General features: G+C 43.7%; 4 non-coding genes across 4 annotated transcripts; 3 read left to right on the forward strand and 1 right to left on the reverse strand.

Annotated features, from left to right (window-relative positions):
- The first annotated feature begins 12,317 nt into the window (after positions 1-12,317).
- trnak-uuu (transfer RNA lysine (anticodon UUU)) lies at positions 12,318-12,390 on the forward strand. The gene has a single exon. It is a non-coding gene; the product is annotated as a tRNA-Lys (tRNA).
- Positions 12,391-12,629: 239 nt separating this feature from the next.
- trnak-cuu (transfer RNA lysine (anticodon CUU)) lies at positions 12,630-12,702 on the reverse strand. The gene has a single exon. It is a non-coding gene; the product is annotated as a tRNA-Lys (tRNA).
- A 2,261-nt stretch (positions 12,703-14,963) lies between these two features.
- trnak-uuu (transfer RNA lysine (anticodon UUU)) lies at positions 14,964-15,036 on the forward strand. Its single transcript has one exon. It is a non-coding gene; the product is annotated as a tRNA-Lys (tRNA).
- Positions 15,037-17,616: 2,580 nt separating this feature from the next.
- On the forward strand, positions 17,617-17,689 carry trnak-uuu (transfer RNA lysine (anticodon UUU)). Its single transcript has one exon. It is a non-coding gene; the product is annotated as a tRNA-Lys (tRNA).
- The last annotated feature ends 4,004 nt before the right edge of the window (positions 17,690-21,693 follow it).

A 21,693-nucleotide genomic window follows, 5' to 3' on the forward strand; every position in this document is an offset into this window, starting at 1 on the left:
GCAGAACGTGTTTCTGGTATTAGGCGGTGACATCATCCCAATGCTTCCGTGTGCAAAGCATCATGGGAAATGAAGTTTCTTGGCGCTGATGTGATTATTTGCTTTTCAGAGCAATTTAAGCACAGTCATTTTGGAGAAAATCACTGCATAGTAATTTCCTCATGAGGTCAGACCCTCAACATTCCCCCTTTTGGTTTCGGGGATCGCGCCCAAAGCTCGATCGTCGGAAGCACAGATGGGTTTGTTCCTCATGAACGTAGGTCGACTTGATTGTCGGAAGCACAGGTGGGTTTGTCCCTTAGGACGTTGGTCTCCTTGGACGCCTATGTCTTTGGTCTTTGTCTTGGATCCTGGCGCCTTTGGTCTTTGATCCTGGTCAGGCACAAAGAGGATAGGAAACGGGATAGTCCCCAACGCGCATAACGAGAAGAAGCCACTCACGCAGGTGGTACGCAATGATGATGTCGTCCATGCGAGAGGTAGTAGTGTAGAAGGAGGAAGGTCGGTGGGCGGTTAACTCCACGAGGGGACACAAAGGCATCTCACCGCCGGCCATACAGTTCAGTTTATGGAGCACGCGGTGATGTACGAGGTCCATAGTTCGCAAACGCGCATTGACCTATGTGGTCCCAAGATTCCCCCCTTTTTGGTCCAAAGGGTGGATCAGGACAGTCTTTGGGCTAAAACAAGGACCATAAAACTAAGAGGTACTACAATGTGCAGGTGCGTCAGACAGAGTCATTGACAGACTGAGCTGGGCCGGCACATAACCACTAGTTAATATGTGACCAAGTAAGAAACAAAAATACAGAACCCCCCCCCCCCCCCCCCCCCCGAAAAAAAAATATAACATCCAAGAAAATTCATAGCAACCTTGAGGTCTCATAAAATACATTCTTAGGTCATACATTCAGTGTGTAGCTTATAAAGAATGTGACATAGTGCAACACTCAGATAAATATGTGAGGTAGACTAAAATGAGAACTACTCTTAGGGTTACAGAATAACAAAGAAAATGTTGCTCACCCCCTTTAGACAGGTGTGGTACATTCGCGCTTGGAGTCTCCCCGAACGCGGTTACGAGGCACACCGTAGGTGAGCAAGTGCATCTTATCTTGGAGTTTCTTAACACGCCTGTAGGCGGAATAAGCAATCACGGCCGTGATGAGCCATCCCATCCCCAGGGCGACCAATGTGCAGATTAAGGTCGTATAATCTGTGTCAATGTAGCGTCTTGGGCGTCAAAGTAAGTTCACGCGGGGTTTGTGTGAACTTAACAAATTTGGTTCCTTCAATCAGTAATTGTTGATCAATTTCTAAATCGAAGGCAAAGTTATAACCCTGGAAAGCGTCCATGATCTCAATCTCTGAGTCAAGCTGTTCGAGGTTGAGATGATAGAGTGTCAGGTTTCTAGTTCAAGGTGGAAATGCCTACCGTCCTTTCAAATACCAATGTTTAGCCTAGACTTAAGCCTATAGATGTGAGGTGTCACAAGTATGGGAACGTAACAGGAAATCGAGTTCTAATTTTTCTGCATCAACGTGAATGGGAATTGCACTGCCTAGGCTGTACGCTAGGTGGATTTGTGAAAGGTGCACGGTAGAGGGGTAGCAGCTGTCAAGCTAACTTTGAGCAGGTCCAGTGGTACCAAGTACGGGGAAATACGACTTTCAACCAAGCTGTCTTGCGTGGAACTTACTTCCCTGAGCAGATCCTGCATCAAATCTCTCACCACTCGTGTGTACACAATATCCTGATGTACGGTTTCAGACAAAGTCTTGATTGCACGTAGAGATTCATTAATCAGAGCATAGTGTAGGTACCAGAGTACCCTGTAAGGTTTTAGTAGGTACTTCCTGTTAGCGTTCTAGGAGGAGGTTCTCTTGGTTAGTGAAAGTGACGGCCGGGGGGGTGGGGTGGGGTGGGGGGGGGGGGGGGGGGGGCTGGTTCTTTGTCGGTTAGTACATGTTAGTGGGTTAAACGTGCACTTCCCCCCTTTCCATTTCCATGCATAGAACTATGTAGAGACTACGTCTACCTCCTGCGGGGAGTCTGGTCTCTGTACCCGCGGGGATGGTTTGACGTAGGGTTTGATTTGGTTTGCATGCACCCATTTGTAGATAGGCTCCTGTCTCGCTTTGGTGATGCGTAACCTGTATGCAACTGGAGAGAGTTTTGCCACGATCTCAAATGGTCCTGACCAGCAGGGCAGGAACTTCTTAGCTCTGCCTGCTGGTTGGGCGAACTGGAAGTAGAACACTTTGTCACCCACCTCGTATTCGCGGCTGGTTGTCTTTTGGTCGTAGTAGGCTTTAGCGCCTTCTACGTTGGTCTCCATTTTCTTCTGAGCATGCACGAACGTAGCTCTGAGGTGTGTTTTCAAGTCTGCCACATACTGATGAGCGGTATAGGCAGTGGCAACACTGACATCCTCTGGGTGATACAGGAGGTGCAGTGGTAGAGTCATCAGTCTGCCGGTCATCATCTCAAAGGGCGTAACCCCCGTGGATCGCTGGGGAGTGGACCGTATGGCCATCAGGACCAGAGGGAGCTTGACGTCCCAGTCCTTCCCAGTGGAGCAGACGTACTTTTTGAGCATGGAGACGACCGTGCGGTTCATCCGTTCAACTTGTCCGGATGACTGTGGGTGATAGGGAAGGTGGAATCTCACTTGCACTCCCAGAAGTTCAAACAGGGACGTCATTACACTGGATGTGAAATGAGTTCCCCGGTCAGAGTCAATGCAGAGTGGAAGTCCCCATCGACTGTAAACGTGGTTAATCAGCAGTACAGCGGTTGTGACGGCTGTATCGTTTGGTGCTGGAAGGCATTCCACCCACTTTGTGAAACTGCAAGTTACAGTTAGCATATATTTGTTTCCTCTTGCCGATTTGGGAACTGGTCCAACCCAGTCGATCTGCAGGTGGGACCAAGGGAAGGTTATTCCCCTGCGTTGCAGTGGTGCTCTAGCAAGCGGCTGGGAGGGTTGAAACTGGGCACAGACAAGGCAGCCTTGGACATAGCTGTGTACGTCCTTGGACATCGACGGCCAATATGCTACTTCTGTCAGTGACGCGAGGGTAGCTTTTGCTCCGCGGTGACCTCCAACCGGAGTGTCGTGGGCGTAGGCAAGCATCACTCCTCTGTGGTCGAGTGGAACAACCCAGCGAGGCGGGCGGTGATCGTCACGCATGTAAACTAACAAATCGTTTTGTAGTTTCAGGTGCGCGAGTTGACGATGCAGGGTTACCAAATCTCAGCTTGCGCCAGTAGGTGGTGACGGTTGTTCAGGCATCGGGCCCTTTTGGAGAAGCTCGCGGATGAGCTTCAGGTCAGGATCTTGTTCCTGCATGGTGACTAGGTCCACGTCCTGTGGTTTTCCGCCTAGAAACACGGGTACCTCAACGGTCCGAGGTTCGTCTGCCTGTTTAGCATGGCGACGAGTAATTGCACAGACCTCGTTAACAGCCTTGGGTGGAAGCCACTCGTCTTTGAATTCCCAACAGGTTCCCTGGTCAGCACCGAGCTTAGCAAGGCGGTCCGCTTCGTCATTACCATCTTTCTCCGGACCTAGGGTCCTGGAGTGACCTTTGACCTTTTTCCAGTAGACCATTATGCCTTTCTCAGTGGTGAGCAGATCACACGCTAGGAATAACTCCGAGTGTTTCACGTCTCTGTTCCTGGCGTTTTTCATGTGGTTCTCCTTCCACATGGGGAAGTGAGAAATGAAGCTGTGTCTAGCGTAGTTTGAATCAGAGCAAAGGACGATTTGAGTGATGTCCAAGGCTGCCGCCTGCTGGAGGGTTATCAACACTGCAGCAATTTCGGCATACTGACTAGACTTTTGGCCCAACCGGTAGTGATTTGGTTGCTTAGTGTCACAGTCCACCCAAACGACTCCAACCCCAGCACGGAGCTGGCCTTCGTGAAGGTAGGCACATCCGTCAGTGTAAACTTTCGGAAGCCCTTGGCAAACATTCTCATCAAAGTAGCGATGATTGGATGCGGTTGGGTAGACTGCGGCAGGTGTGTCCAGGGGGCCCCTGACGGAGTCAGAGTCACAGTGCTGGCAGCCTGCTAGTCCTTGTCCTAGTGCTAGCTTGGTGTTCTGACCATACTTGACCTCAATGTTGTATCCTTGGAGCACCATCATCCATGTCGCAATGCGGCTGTTTGACACTCTTCCTTCGCGCAGTCGCTGGCTGTTTAGGAAGGTGACAGGCTGATGACACGTTTCAATGATCACTTTCTGTCCACCGATGTAACTACGAAAGTGTTCGACGGCCCAGACTGTAGAGAGGAGAGCTCTCTCGCAGTCTGAGAACTGGAGGTCCACCTTGCTCAGAGGCTTGCTGGCATATGCCACAACTCTCATGTCCTGATCGTGTTTCTGCTTCAAAGCAGCGCTCAGGCAGTGAGAGGAGAAAGTAGCCTCTATGTAGAACTCTCTATCCTTGTCTGGGTAAGCCAGACAGGGTGTGGACGCCAACTTCTGTTTTAGGAACTGGAAGGAGAGTTCTTGGGTTCTGTCCCACACGAAAGGTGTCTCGTTCCGAAGCAGCTCAGTGAGGGGCCTCGCTGTTTCAGCGTACTCCTCAATGAACTGTCTGGAGTAGTTGCAGACTCCGAGGAAGCTCCTGAGTTCAGTCAGATTAGCTGGGGCTTTGATGTCCTGAATGGCCCTAATGCGTCCCGCTTGGGGCTCGACTCCATTAGGGCCAACCAGCAGTCCAACATACTCCACTTTGGTTCGACACCACTGTCCCTTGAGAATCGCCAATTTAGCTCCGGCGTCAGCGAGCTGTTGCAGCACGTGACGGAGTTCGGCCAGGTGCTCCTCGAAGGTTCGACTCCTCATCAAGATGTCATCGACATATATGAGGTTCCCTCTGGAAGCAGCATCTGACATGGCTTTGTGGAGGAAAATGTTGAACTCGGCAGGTGAGTTAGAGTAGCCAAAGGGGCAGCGGTTCCAAGTATATTGGCGATTTCCAAAGGAGAAAGCCAGTTTATACTGGTCCGCCGGCTCAACCTTCATGGTCCAGAAACCGTTGGCTACGTCAACCGTAGAGAAGAAACGAGCATCTCTGACTCTGGCTAGCTCTTGATATAAATGGATCATAGGCCACCTGGAGAGAGGCACTTGTTTGTTCAATGCACGATGGTCTATGGTGAGACGCCATTTCCCAGTCGGTTTCAGAACCGGCGAGATGGGAGAGTTGTAAGTGGAGTTACACTCTCTGATGATGTTTTTCTCCTTCAGCTGATCGAGGATCTCCTGGATCGACTCATAAGCAGCGAGGGGAATCTTGTACTGACGTACAAAAGTAGGAGGGGCATTCGGGTTCGTCGGAATGCGAACCGTGTGCAGGTTTGTGAGTCCACAGTCCAGGGAGTCCCTGGATAAGATGGACTGAAACTCATAGAACAGGCTTCTAAGCGCTGCTCTCTGCTCCTCTGACTCCAGCGCATCCGCTTTGTCAAGTTGCTGGCTGACTTCGGCCTCGAAGCCGTCATAAGGTTCAGAGGAGGAGGGTCTCTGGTGTTCCGGGCTTTCAACCGGTGACTCAGAGGGTTGAGTATTTATTGCAAAAACCGTTAGACACTGACCGCCATCAGTATCTAAGGTTGCACTGCAAATGGGTTCCTCAGGAAGGGCTTCATGCCGCTTGATGGTAATCATTTGTGAAGGGAAAGTACTGAATGTGTCTACACCAACCTGTCTGTCGTTCAAGAACAACGGAAGTTGTCCGAACACGGGGACTGAAAGTTCGAAGTCATGGAATGAGCTATCTATCAGCATGCCCAAGGGCTTTCCTGCCGGCATGTGGATAGGACTCCGGGTCGGATTTTCGACCAACAAGTAGGCAGAACGATTGTTCAGCTCCAAGAGTGGCGTGCCACAGACGGCTAAGTTGAGCTCCAAGAAGTGTGGTGATGGCTGGAAGAAGGCTTGTGTGCCTGGCAGCTTCTGATGCTTCATCAGAGTCAGACGAACAGGCACTCCTTTGACCAGTGGGGGCAGAACCGTGCTGGCCTCAACCACTGCACGGCAGGCCTGTGGAATGGTCTGACCGGACAGCAAGTGTTCAGGGCCTTCTGAGCGAGGCTCAGAGGATGGTGTGGCCCGGGCCCAAAGGACTTGATTGCAAGTGTCCAGCTGGGCACCGAGTCGAACCAGCAGATCTGCTCCAATGAATGCAGATGGATCAAGCTGTGGTATGATGCTGAATGTATGTGTGAGCTGTCTTTCTCCAAGCTGGATAATCAGAGAGCAGACCTCTGGCGCTTTCAGGAGCCTCTGCGGCCAAGTAGGTGACAAGAGCCGATGGCTACGTGTCACACTGACCAGAATGGGGTCCTTCTGACGCAGGTGTTCAAACGTCTAATGGCTGATGGCTGACTTTTCCGACCAAAGAGCAAGGCGAGCATCTGAGATGTGGGTGCAGTTGATGGTGAGACCACCAACTATGTGTGGTGCATATGGCTGCAGGCTGACGTTCTTCAGCGAGCAGAGAAAAGATGAATGTGTGCGGAGCGGAGTTCCAGGAGCGGTTTCATGCCTTTGCAGGCGGTCATCGTCTGTGGGAGCTGTAGGGAGGGGCATGACCTTGGAACAAGGGTTTTGCTGCTCACTTATGCTGACTTCAAGAATGGAGGATGGTCGGCTGCTATCCGGGTTCCAGGGCTTAGGTGTGTCCACCTGGGCCCACAGTAGACCCTTCTGGCAGTCGATGAGGGGAGCTAGACGTTCAAGCAGGTCCTGACCAATGAGAAGTGGTTCAGTGTCTAGCTGGCAGACATAAAACGGGTGAACCAGAGCCATGTCTTGGAAGGTGATGTCCAGCCACGCCCGGTGAGTGATACACTCCCGGGTCTGGGTGTAGCTGGTGATTTTCAGGTCACAGGGTTCTACCTGGACTGGTTTCCCGAGCGACCGCATGGTGTCAGACACGCGACGGAACAGTGTGGAGCACATCAGGGTGATTTCTGAGCCGGTATCCAGCAGAGCATCAACCTCTATGCATCCACCTACGTTGGTGCTACAGTACAAACGGCGAGCATGATCAAGGTTTGTTAAGTCACCAAGGAACTTCAGAAATTTAGTATCAGGTTTCTCTGGGGGGTAGATTTCAGGAGACTCCTGTGGTCTACCAGTAGTGTTTCCCCAGCTGATCAGGTAGGTCCTGGCCACGCTGGGGGTTTGAACCACGCCTAGTCATGCGGACGTTGGCTCCGGGTCTGGCTTCTTAGAAGAAGACTTTGGTGCAGGGGTTTCTTCTGCAGATCTCAGCTGTTCCTTCTGTTTAGCTAGGAACTGCTGAAACATCTCCTGGAGGTCGGCTTTGGTCAAGTACTCACCTGCGGACTTGCGTTCGGGACTTACCTGTTGGCGGCGCTCCTTAAACCTTCCACTGTTCCGACCTGCCTGCCGTTGGTTTTGGTTGGGCCACTTCCTGTCTGATTGTCCAGACCTAGGCGGCCAAACAGCACCCCCCTTCCCCTGTTGAGGAGATTGGGACTGCTCTCGCGGTTTAACAGGTCTAGGTTTAGCAGATTTTGGCTTAGTGGGTGGAGCTTCTGTGCCTTCGAGCTCCAAACGCGGCTCGGTGTCGGGAGCTAGGTGCATGACGCGGTGATGTGCGTCAGGCTTTTGGGGCTTTCCGCCGGCTTCCCAAGCCTGTTGAGCGTATCTCCTAATCTCCTGAGTTGTCAGTTTTTACATCCGACAATACATTGAGACTTCGGATCGAACACACTCGTGCAGGTTGTGAATGAACAGGGATCTGAAGGCAGGGTCTTCCTCGAGCCCAGGACCGTTTCGACCTTGGAAATAAGCACTTTTGAGTCTGCGATAATACTCTCTGGGGGGTTCGTTTCTCCCGTGTTTGATGGAGAAGGCCCCCATTGTAGCAGACGCAGAGTCTGCATACGTGGCGTATTCATCTCTCAGCACGCGGCAGAGCGAGGAGTACCGATCTCGAATGTCAGGTGGTAGAGTTTCCATGAAACCGTGCACTGTTCTAGATGTGGTTTTCCAAATTAGCTTGAGCTTTTCCCTTGAAGAGGGTGCTGGAAGATCAAGCAGACAACGTTCTATCTCCCTGAGATAATCGTCGACATTGGATTCTTTGGTGTTAGGATCAAAGCGTTCTATGTCTCTAGCTAGCGATTCAATTTGACGTACACGGAGCCCTGACTCACGGTACGGCGCGTCATCTTCTGACTCTGACCCACGGTCTGTCTCAGAGGGCGCTGGATATCGCTGTTGTGCTCTGGGCTCCCAATGTTGACTCCTGGGGCCCAAATCGGGGTTCGGCCTGCTGTGGCGGGCTGCTGGCACGTCACGTGGGTGTCCTGGGAGGTCCTCCTCTCGGGGCACGTCTGCGTGGTGCAGCCTGCTTCTTTCAACTGGGGCTTCTGCGTAATACACTTTGTCTGGGTACGGACTGGCGTATGATGCTTTGTCCTGCAGCTGGTTATCGGCATGCCGAATACTGGAGTAGCTAGGATGGGTAGATGGTGGAGGTGCAGGTTGGGCTTGTGCATAACCCCAGCCGGCACCTTGCACCCTTCGTGGACTGGGGGAGCGGTCTAAATAGAGGTGCCGCTCAGCTGGTCGACTTCTCACTGACTGAGAAGGCCATGAAGATGAGGGTGGTGGTCCAACCTGGGGTTCGAGGGCGAACTGCCCTCGGCCCCTAGGTGGTCCTGAGTGCCCTATAGTGTGTGTAGGGAACGGGGCCGAAGGTTGGAACAGATAAGCTTCATCTCTCCCCTGCGGCGTGCATCCGTCCAGAGAGTCATGGTGTTTCCCCCCTTCCCACTGTCTGTTGTCATCAGCAGAGGGGGGCGGGGTCTCCTCCCCATCTTCCCCAGAATCTGTGCGGGTGTCGTCTTCCTCGATCAGCCTTCCATTTCGCTGTTTTTCAGCTAGCATACTCTGGAGGTTCATGATCTTCTGACCACGTTGAAGGTCTATCTGATAGAGGATCAAGGCTAACTTAGCCAAGGACACCTGGATTGGTTTTGTATCATCCGGGTTTTCTATTTGATCAATTACAGCGTCAAGCTGTTCTTCAGTGAAATCCCTAGAAGGGTAGTCGGGTTCTCGAGCAACCGCGACCAGTTTGGACAATATTTGTCCAGAAAGTAGGCCAGGTTCACATTTGTGGGCCGCAGCGCCACCTGGTTGCTGGGAGTTGGTCAGTTCACGACTCTGGCCCTCCATTTTAACAACCGAACCAAAAATAGCCTAGTAGAGCTTCTGCAGATAGCTCAAGCTGCACCTTTTGGGCAGCAACTGCTAGCTTTGTAGCAGAAAAACACTAAATTAACCTTTGTGCGCACAGGTTTTAACGTTTCAAGATTGCACGGAATGCCGTGACTGACGCTTAAAATACTATTCCTTTCAGTATTTTAGCAAAAGCTGGTGCGTTGCCGTAGCAACGTCTTACAACACTTGCAGTGTTAAATGTGCTATTATTCCTTCAGAATATTAGCAAACAGGGTGTTATCAGTCTTTGAGTGAAGGTTTCAGTTAGTTACAATAGCCACTGTGAGTTAAAGTCGCTAAATTAGCAGTTAATTTTAGCCTAAAAAGGGTTAGTCAGAATCGCTTAGATACTGCACCTTTAATGAGGAACTGAATTTTAACCTAAAAGGTTAGCCAGAATTAATTACACGTTGCACCTTTAAGGAAAACTGTATTTTAACCTAAAAGGTTAGCCAGAATTAATTACACGTTGCACCTTTAAGGAAAAACTGAATTTTAACCTAAAAGTCAACCAGAATTATTTGACACGTTGCACCTTTAAAGAAGCACTGAGTTACTGGTGAGAGTTCGATGCAGCTTCCTGCTCAGCGAAATCAGCACCACTCTGTTGCTGGTTCAAGGCTGAACAACTGATTATTTTTAATTCAGGCTCTTTGGATTTATTTGTTTGTTTGTGCCGGATAGAAAATCTCTGTGTATCCAAGCCTCACACGGGCTGCACCAATTAATGTTGGAGTTATTAGGAGCGAACAATTCGTAAGCTTTAACTTACTTTTGGATTCTTCAATAAATTCTGTAAATATGGGAATATTTACTGATTTATTAATTAATTAAGATATTCTTAGATATACGGGGCACCATTCCCCTTTAACCGGGGAAAAATTGAATCCAAAACACTTATCAGTCTTTCTTGAAGTTCGTAGAATCCTCGGAGCAGAGACTTCTCTTCGACACAACAAAGCTACTGGAGACGAAAATCTGAATTTTATAACGTTTAATTAACAATTTGTAAAATGAATAAACAGTGGCATAAATGATTAATAACCATGTGATATAATAAAAGGATGTATATTCAAAATAATGTTCAAGGTGTTTTGTGTGTATGTATGTGTGTGTGTGTTTCTAAAATGGAGTCTGTATGCAAGATGGCTGACCCCTTTGTCTGGCTAAAGTGTGGGTGGCAACTTGCACTTTAACTTCCAAGGCACTTAGAATCATAAGTAACTTAACCTTAAATTCACTCAAAACATTTCAAAGGATCATGAAACAACACAAAAGATTAATCACGAATAATATCTTTTAGTTTAACCACGTGGCCAAGCAGAAAACATTTAAAGATACCAAACAATGATCAATAAGCAGTTTATTCTTTCAAAATGACCCGACGGACGTGTTTGGGAACGAAAGAGGAAAACACGAAGCTACTTTTAAGCAATAGACGCGGTTTTATTGCTTATTCTGGACTATAGAGGAAACGGGAGAAGGAAAGAATGAGAGAAAGAGATGAGTTTCTGATCACCAGAAGAGCGAGGCGTCCCTCCCTCTTTTGATTTGACGGTTCTCCGTGTTTCTCCGCAGTTTGGCGTCGTCCGTCGGTTTGATGGCTTTCTCTGCTGTTTTGGCGTTCTCCGGTAGTGTTTCTCCACGGGCTGGACACAAAGAGAACGAAGTTTCTTTTGTGCTGAGTTTGACAACTTACAGCGTCTCTGAGAGCTGGATGGAGCTCCGCTCGTTCCCAGTCAGGTCCCGATGGAGTTGGAGTGTAGTTTCCAGCAGTTCCGTGGGCTCAACTTGGGCACTTAGAGCTTCCGCGTGCTCAAGGGAGTCGGAGCGTTCGACAAGCGTGTCCTTACCGCCAGGTATCCTGGGCAAAAGAACGAGGTTTCTTTGTCTCTGCTGAAGATTTATGGTCTTAGTTCGCGGGAAAAGCTCCACGGCCTCCCGCACATGCGCAGAACGTGTTTCTGGTATTAGGCGGTGACATCATCCCAATGCTTCCGTGTGCAAAGCATCATGGGAAATGAAGTTTCTTGGCGCTGATGTGATTATTTGCTTTTCAGAGCAATTTAAGCACAGTCATTTTGGAGAAAATCACTGCATAGTAATTTCCTCATGAGGTCAGACCCTCAACACAACAAATTACTGTAACTCAGTAACAATAAAAGTGCTTTTGAAGTTGAACACCAATCTTCTAAAGATCCAAAGTGTTTTGGGAATGGGTAGAACTTGAATGAAAACAATTGCTTTTGATTGGGCAACTTCATTTCAGACATTTGACCAAACTTACAACTTATCGATTGTATTCATTATCACAACCAGCAGTCTTACTTGGGATAAGTGGTTCGACAAGGTCAATGAAATAGCAAAGGACAACTTCAGAGGGTAGGTCACAATTCAACCTCTGCAACTTTATTATACCACTCCAATCTTCAGTCAAGATGGCCGAGCGATCAAAGGCGCCAGACTCAAGCATTGCTTCCATTCCAATATGGGGATTCTGGTCTCCAGTAGGAGGCATGGGTTCAAATCCCACTCTTGACACATTCATTAACTAGTAACAAAGGTTTATGATTAATTTTATCTCAAGAATAAAGATCTCTGGACGCTATCAGGAGCAATTTATTCAAAGATGGGTGGGTGTATCTTTGGTGTACAGATCTGCAGAAAGACATATGTTGGTCTTTTTCTAAATTTTTTAGAAAAGTGCTTTTCTGTTAACAATGTTGTTATCTAACATAAAAAAACTTAAAAATAACTACTGTGCCAGTCATTTGAAGATTTGTGCGCTTATGTGACAAACTTTTTTACAGTGTCATCAACCAATGAATGAATGAATGAAATAATCTATCTATCTATCTATCTATCTATCTATCTATCTATCTGTCTGTCTATCTATCTATCTATCTATCTATCTATCTATCTATCTATCTATCTATCTATCTATCTATCTATCTATCTATCTATCTATCTATCTATCTATCTATCATCTATCTATCTATCTGACTGTTTTACTCTGTTTCTGTCTGTAATCATTTTGTAGCCTGACTAGCTCAGCCGGTAGAGCATGAGACTTTTAATCTCAGGGTCATGGGTTCAAGTCCCATGTTAGGCCTAGATTCTAAAGGCAACATCTGTTTATTCATGTGTAATCTTTCTACTACTTCTTTTGTGAGAAGAATTGCAGGTGCTGGCATAAGAATTTGGGACTTTATTTACGTTTTTTCTTAGTATTGTCTGAGCTTAAAACTTCACCCAATCGATGGCAACAATTTCTGTTTTTCAAGCAAACGCATTTTGATTCAGGGTAAACTGGTGACACTGCATGAAAACATACTCTGTCAAAGGCCTAGGCGCCCAACTTGGGGCTTGAACCCACGACCCTGAGATTAAGAGTCTCATGCTCTACCGACTGAGCTAGTCGGGCATTTGACAATCTTGACAAGTTTGACAACGTGAGGTGACACTGTTTGCCATACAGGATTTGTTTCGCTGGTCCTTCAGATACAACAAATTACTGTAACTCAGTAACAATAAAAGAGCTTTTGAAGTTGAACACCAATCTCCTAAAGATCCAAAGTGTTTTGGGAATGGGTAGAACTTGAATGAAAACAATTGCTTTTGATTGGGCAACTTCATTTCAGACATTTGACCAAACTTACAACTTATCGATTGTATTCATTATCACAGCCAGCAGTCTTACTTGGGATAAGTGGTTCTAAAAGGTCAATGAAATAGCAAAGGACAACTTCAGAGGGTAGGTCACAATTCAACCTCTGCAACTTTTTTTATACCACTCCAATCTTCAGTCAAGATGGCCGAGCGGTCAAAGACGCCAGACTCATGCATTGCTTCCATTCCAATGTGGGGATTCTGGTCTCCAGTAGGAGGCGTGGGTTCAAATCCCACTCTTGACACATTCATTAACTAGTAACAAAGATTTATGATTAATTTTATCTCAAGAATAAAGATCTCTGGACGCTATCAGGAGCAATTTATTCAAAGATGGGTGGGTGTATATTTGGTGTACAGATCTGCAGAAAGACATATGTTGGTCTTTTTCTAAATTTTTTAGAAAAGTGCTTTTCTGTTAACAATGTTGTTATCTAACATAAAAAAACTTAAAAATAACTACTGTGCCACTCATTTGAAGATTTGTGCGCTTATGTGACAAACTTTTTTACAGTGTCATCAACCAATGAATGAATGAATGAAAGAATCTATCTATCTATCTATCTATCTATCTATCTATCTATCTATCTATCTATCTATCTATCTATCTATCTATCTATCTATCTATCTATCTATCATCTATCTATCTATCTGACTGTTTTACTCTGTTTCTGTCTGTAATCATTTTGTAGCCTGACTAGCTCAGCCAGTAGAGCATGAGACTTTTAATCTCAGGGTCATAGGTTCAAGTCGCATGTTTAAGATTCTGAAGGCAACATCTGTTTATTCATGTGTAATCTTTCTACTAGTTCTTTTGTGAGTAGAATTGCAGGTGCTGGCATAAGAATTTGGGACTTTATTTGAGTTTATTCTTAGTGTTGTCTGAGCTTAAAACTTCCCCCACTCTATGGCATTAATTTCTGTTTTTCAAGCAAACGAATTTTGATTCAGGGTAAACTGGTGACACTGCATGAAAACATACTCTGTCAAAGGCCTAAGCGCCCAACGTGGAGCTCGAACCCACGACCCTGAGATTAAGAGTGTCATGCTCTACTGACTGAGCTAGTTGGGGAATTGACAATATTGACAAGTTTGACAACGTGAGGTGACACTGTTTTGCCATACAGGGTTTGTTGCCCTGGTCCTTCAGATACAACAAATTACTGTAACTCAGTAACAATAAAAGAGCTTATGAAGTTGAACACCAATCTTCTACAGATCCAAAGTGTTTTGGGAATGGGTAGAACTTGAATGAAAACAATTGCTTTTGATTGGGCAACTTCATTTCAGACATTTGACCAAACTTACAACTTATCGATTGTATTCATTATCACAGCCAGCAGTCTTACTTGGGATAAGTGGTTCTACAAGGTCAATGAAATAGCAAAGGACAACTTCAGAGGGTAGGTCACAATTCACCTCTGCAACTTTATTATACCACTCCAGTCTTCAGTCAAGATGGCAGAGCGGTCAAAGGTGCCAGACTCAAGCATTGCTTCCATTCCAATATGGGGATTCTGGTCTCCAGTAGGAGGCGTGGGTTCAAATGGCACTCTTGACGTATTCATTAACTAGAAACACAGGTTTATGATTAATTTTATCTCAAGAATAAAGATCTCTGGACGCTATCAAGAGCAATTTATTCAAAGATGGTTGGGTGTATCTTTGGTGTACAGATCTGCAGAAAGACATATGTTGGTCTTTTTCTAAATTTTTTAGAAAAGTGCTTTTCTGTTAACAATGTTGTTATCTAAAATAAAAAAACTTAAAAATAACTACTGTGCCACTCATTTGAAGATTTGTGCGCTTATGTGACAAACTTTTTTACATTGTCATCAACCAATGAATGAATGAATGAAAGAATCTATCTATCTATCTATCTATCTATCTATCTATCTATCTATCTATCTATCTATCTATCTATCTATCTATCTATCTATCTATCTATCTATCTATCTATCTATCTATCTATCTATCTGACTATTTTACTCTGTTTCTATCAGTAAACATTTTGTAGCCTGACTAGCTCAGCCGGTAGAGCATGAGACTTTTAATCTCAGGGTCATGGGTTCAAGTCCCATGTTAGGCATAGATTCTAAAGGCAACATCTGTGTATTCATGGGTAATCTTTCTACTAGTTCTTTTGTGAGAAGAATTGCAGGTGCTGGCATAAGAATTTGGGACTTTATTTGAGTTTTTTCTTAGTGTTTTCTGAGCTTAAAACTTCCCCCAATCAATGGCAACAATTTCTGTTTTTCAAGCAAACGCATCTTGATTCAGGGTAAACTGGTGACACTGCATGAAAATATACTCTGTCAAAGGCCTAAGACCCCAACGTGGGGCTCGAACCCACGACCCTGATCTTAAGAGTCCCGTGCTCTACTGACTGAGCTAGTCAGGCATTTGACAGTGATGACAAGTTTGACAATGTGAGGTGACACTGTTTTGCCATACTGGGTTTGTTGCCCTGGTCCGCCAGATAGAACAAATTACTGTAACTCAGTAACAATAAAAGAGCTTTTGAAGTTGAACACCAATCTTCTAAAGATCCAAAGTGTTTTGGGAATGGGTAGAACTTGAATGAAAACAATTGCTTGTGATTGGGCAACTTCATTTCAGACATTTGACCAAACTTACAACTTATCGATTGTATTCATTATCACAGCCAGCAGTCTTACTTGGGATAAGTGGTTCTACAAGGTCAATGAAATAGGAAAGGACAACTTCAGAGGGTAGGTCACAATTCAACCTCTGCAACTTTATTATACCACTCCAAACTTCAGTCAAGATGGCCGAGCGGCCATTGGCGCCAGACTCAAGCTTTGCTTCCATTCCAATGTGGGGATTCTGGTCTCCAGTAGGAGGCGTGGGTTCAAATCACACTCTTGACACATTAATTAACTAGTAACAAAGGTGTATGATTAATTTTATCTCAAGAATAAAGATCTCTGGATGCTATCAAGAGCAATTTATTCAAAGATGGGTGGGTGTATTTTTGGTGTACAGATCTGCAGAAAGACATATATTGGTCTTTTTCTAAATTTTTTAGAAAAGTGCTTTGCTGTTAACAATGTTGTTATCTAAAATAAAAAAACTTAAAAATAACTACTGTGCCACTCATTTGAAGATTTGTGCGCTTATGTGACAAACTTTTTTACAGTGTCATCAACCAATGAATGAATGAATGAAAGAATCTATCTATCTATCTATCTATCTATCTATCTATCTATCTATCTATCTATCTATCTATCTATCTATCTATCTATCTATCTATCTATCTATCTATCTATCTATCTATCTATCTATCATCTATCTATCTATCTGACTGTTTTACTCTGTTTCTGTCTGTAATCATTTTGTAGCCTGACTAGCTCAGCCGGTAGAGCATGAGACTTTTAATCTCAGGGTCATGGGTTCAAGTCGCATGTTTAAGATTCTGAAGGCAACATCTGTTTATTCATGTGTAATCTTTCTACTAGTTCTTTTGTGAGTAGAATTGCAGGTGCTGGCATAAGAATTTGGGACTTTATTTGAGTTTATTCTTAGTGTTGTCTGAGCTTAAAACTTCCCCCACTCTATGGCATTAATTTCTGTTTTTCAAGCAAACGAATTTTATTCAGGGTAAACTGGTGACACTGCATGAAAACATACTCTGTCAAAGGCCTAAGCGCCCAACGTGGAGCTCGAACCCACGACCCTGAGATTAAGAGTGTCATGCTCTACTGACTGAGCTAGTTGGGGAATTGACAAAATTGACAAGTTTGACAATGTGAGGTGACACTGTTTTGCCATACAGGGTTTGTTGCCCTGGTCCTTCAGATACAACAAATTACTGTAACTCAGTAACAATAAAAGAGCTTATGAAGTTGAACACCAATCTTCTACAGATCCAAAGTGTTTTGGGAATGGGTAGAACTTGAATGAAAACAATTGCTTTTGATTGGGCAACTTCATTTCAGACATTTGACCAAACTTACAACTTATCGATTGTATTCATTATCACAGCCAGCAGTCTTACTTGGGATAAGTGGTTCTACAAGGTCAATGAAATAGCAAAGGACAACTTCAGAGGGTAGGTCACAATTCACCTCTGCAACTTTATTATACCACTCCAGTCTTCAGTCAAGATGGCAGAGCGGTCAAAGGTGCCAGACTCAAGCATTGCTTCCATTCCAATATGGGGATTCTGGTCTCCAGTAGGAGGCGTGGGTTCAAATGGCACTCTTGACGTATTCATTAACTAGAAACACAGGTTTATGATTAATTTTATCTCAAGAATAAAGATCTCTGGACGCTATCAAGAGCAATTTATTCAAAGATGGTTGGGTGTATCTTTGGTGTACAGATCTGCAGAAAGACATATGTTGGTCTTTTTCTAAATTTTTTAGAAAAGTGCTTTTCTGTTAACAATGTTGTTATCTAAAATAAAAAAACTTAAAAATAACTACTGTGCCACTCATTTGAAGATTTGTGCGCTTATGTGACAAACTTTTTTACATTGTCATCAACCAATGAATGAATGAATGAAAGAATCTATCTATCTATCTATCTATCTATCTATCTATCTATCTATCTATCTATCTATCTATCTATCTATCTATCTATCTATCTATCTATCTATCTATCTATCTGACTATTTTACTCTGTTTCTATCAGTAAACATTTTGTAGCCTGACTAGCTCAGCCGGTAGAGCATGAGACTTTTAATCTCAGGGTCATGGGTTCAAGTCCCACGTTAGGCATAGATTCTAAAGGCAACATCTGTGTATTCATGGGTAATCTTTCTACTAGTTCTTTTGTGAGAAGAATTGCAGGTGCTGGCATAAGAATTTGGGACTTTATTTGAGTTTTTTCTTAGTGTTTTCTGAGCTTAAAACTTCCCCCAATCAATGGCAACAATTTCTGTTTTTCAAGCAAACACATCTTGATTCAGGGTAAACTGGTGACACTGCATGAAAATATACTCTGTCAAAGGCCTAAGACCCCAACGTGGGGCTCGAACCCACGACCCTGATCTTAAGAGTCCCGTGCTCTACTGACTGAGCTAGTCAGGCATTTGACAGTGTTGACAAGTTTGACAATGTGAGGTGACACTGTTTTGCCATACTGGGTTTATTGCCCTGGTCCTTCAGATACAACAAATTACTGTAACTCAGTAACAATAAAAGAGCTTTTGAAGTTGAACACCAATCTTCTAAAGATCCAAAGTGTTTTGGGAATGGGTAGAACTTGAATGAAAACAATTGCTTGTGATTGGGCAACTTCATTTCAGACATTTGACCAAACTTACAACTTATCGATTGTATTCATTATCACAGCCAGCAGTCTTACTTGGGATAAGTGGTTCTACAAGGTCAATGAAATAGGAAAGGACAACTTCAGAGGGTAGGTCACAATTCAACCTCTGCAACTTTATTATACCACTCCAAACTTCAGTCAAGATGGCCGAGCAGCCATTGGCGCCAGACTCAAGCTTTGCTTCCATTCCAATGTGGGGATTCTGGTCTCCAGTAGGAGGCGTGGGTTCAAATCCCACTCTTGACACATTAATTAACTAGTAACAAAGGTGTATGATTAATTTTATCTCAAGAATAAAGATCTCTGGATGCTATCAAGAGCAATTTATTCAAAGATGGGTGGGTGTATTTTTGGTGTATCTGCAAAAAGACATATGTTGGTCTTTTTCTAAATTTTTTAGAAAAGTGCTTTTCTGTTAACAATGTTGTTATCTAAAATAAAAAAACTTAAAAATAACTACTGTGCCACTCATTTGAAGATTTGTGCGCTTATGTGACAAACTTTTTTACAGTGTCATCAACCAATGAATGAATGAATGAATCTATCTATCTATCTATCTATCTATCTATCTATCTATCTATCTATCTATCTATCTATCTATCTATCTATCTATCTATCTATCATCTATCTATCTATCTATCTATCTATCTATCTATCTATCTATCTATCTATCTATCTATCTATCTATCTATCTATCTATCTATCTATCTATCTGACTATTTTACTCTGTTTCTGTCTGTAATCATTTTGTAGCCTGACTAGCTCAGCCGGTAGAGCATGAGACTTTAAATCTCAGGGTCATGGGTTCAAGTCCCATGTTAGGCATAGATTCTAAAGGCAACATCTGTTCATTCATGTGTAATCTTTCAACTAGTTTTTTTGTGAGAAGAATTGCAGGTGCTGGCATAAGAATTTGGGACTTTATTTGCGTTTTTTCTTAGTGTTTTCTGAGCTTAAAACTTCCCCCAATCGATGGCAACAATTTCTGTTTTTCAAGCAAACGCATTTTGATTCAGGGTAAACTGGTGACACTGCATGAAAACATACTCTGTCAAAGGCCTTAGCACACAACGTGGGGCTCGAACCCACGACCCTGAGATTAAGAGTCTCATGCTCTACCGACTGAGCTAGTCGGGCATTTGACAATCTTGACAAGTTTGACAAAGTGAGGTGACACTGTTTTGCCATACAGGGTTTGTTGCCCTGGTCCTTCAGATACATTAAATTACTGTAACTCAGTAACAATAAAAGAGCTTTTGAAGTTGAACACCAATCATCTAAAGATCCAAAGTGTTTTGGGAATGGGTAGAACTTGAATGAAAACAATTGCTTTTGATTGGGCAACTTCATTTCAGACATTTGACCAAACTTACAACTTATCGATTGTATTCATTATCACAGCCAGCAGTCTTACTTGGGATAAGTGGTTCTACAAGGTCAATGAAATAGGAAAGGACAACTTCAGAGGGTAGGTCACAATTCAACCTCTGCAACTTTATTATACCACTCCAAACTTCAGTCAAGATGGCCGAGCGGCCATTGGCGCCAGACTCAAGCTTTGCTTCCATTCCAATGTGGGGATTCTGGTCTCCAGTAGGAGGCGTGGGTTCAAATCACACTCTTGACACATTAATTAACTAGTAACAAAGGTGTATGATTAATTTTATCTCAAGAATAAAGATCTCTGGATGCTATCAAGAGCAATTTATTCAAAGATGGGTGGGTGTATTTTTGGTGTACAGATCTGCAGAAAGACATATGTTGGTCTTTTTCTAAATTTTTTAGAAAAGTGCTTTTCTGTTAACAATGTTGTTATCTAAAATAAAAAAACTTAAAAATAACTACTGTGCCACTCATTTGAAGATTTGTGCGCTTATGTGACAAACTTTTTTACAGTGTCATCAACCAATGAATGAATGAATGAAAGAATCTATCTATCTATCTATCTATCTATCTATCTATCTATCTATCTATCTATCTATCTATCTATCTATCTATCATCTATCTATCTATCTATCTATCTATCTATCTATCTATCTATCTATCTATCTATCTATCTATCTATCTATCATCTATCTATCTATCTGACTGTTTTACTCTGTTTCTGTCTGTAATCATTTTGTAGCCTGACTAGCTCAGCCGGTAGAGCATGAGACTTTTAATCTCAGGGTCATGGGTTCAAGTCGCATGTTTAAGATTCTGAAGGCAACATCTGTTTATTCATGTGTAATCTTTCTACTAGTTCTTTTGTGAGTAGAATTGCAGGTGCTGGCATAAGAATTTGGGACTTTATTTGAGTTTATTCTTAGTGTTGTCTGAGCTTAAAACTTCCCCCACTCTATGGCATTAATTTCTGTTTTTCAAGCAAACGAATTTTGATTCAGGGTAAACTGGTGACACTGCATGAAAACATACTCTGTCAAAGGCCTAAGCGCCCAACGTGGAGCTCGAACCCACGACCCTGAGATTAAGAGTGTCATGCTCTACTGACTGAGCTAGTTGGGGAATTGACAAAATTGACAAGTTTGACAACGTGAGGTGACACTGTTTTGCCATACAGGGTTTGTTGCCCTGGTCCTTCAGATACAACAAATTACTGTAACTCAGTAACAATAAAAGAGCTTATGAAGTTGAACACCAATCTTCTACAGATCCAAAGTGTTTTGGGAATGGGTAGAACTTGAATGAAAACAATTGCTTTTGATTGGGCAACTTCATTTCAGACATTTGACCAAACTTACAACTTATCGATTGTATTCATTATCACAGCCAGCAGTCTTACTTGGGATAAGTGGTTCTACAAGGTCAATGAAATAGCAAAGGACAACTTCAGAGGGTAGGTCACAATTCACCTCTGCAACTTTATTATACCACTCCAGTCTTCAGTCAAGATGGCAGAGCGGTCAAAGGTGCCAGATTCAAGCATTGCTTCCATTCCAATATGGGGATTCTGGTCTCCAGTAGGAGGCGTGGGTTCAAATGGCACTCTTGACGTATTCATTAACTAGAAACACAGGTTTATGATTAATTTTATCTCAAGAATAAAGATCTCTGGACGCTATCAAGAGCAATTTATTCAAAGATGGTTGGGTGTATCTTTGGTGTACAGATCTGCAGAAAGACATATGTTGGTCTTTTTCTAAATTTTTTAGAAAAGTGCTTTTCTGTTAACAATGTTGTTATCTAAAATAAAAAAACTTAAAAATAACTACTGTGCCACTCATTTGAAGATTTGTGCGCTTATGTGACAAACTTTTTTACATTGTCATCAACCAATGAATGAATGAATGAAAGAATCTATCTATCTATCTATCTATCTATCTATCTATCTATCTATCTATCTATCTATCTATCTATCTATCTATCTATCTATCTATCTATCTATCTATCTATCTATCTATCTATCTATCTATCTATCTATCTGACTATTTTACTCTGTTTCTATCAG

The sequence above is a fragment of the Nothobranchius furzeri genome, chromosome 7 (genome assembly GCF_043380555.1).
Source record: "Nothobranchius furzeri strain GRZ-AD chromosome 7, NfurGRZ-RIMD1, whole genome shotgun sequence".
Taxonomy (NCBI): Eukaryota; Metazoa; Chordata; class Actinopteri; order Cyprinodontiformes; family Nothobranchiidae; genus Nothobranchius; species Nothobranchius furzeri.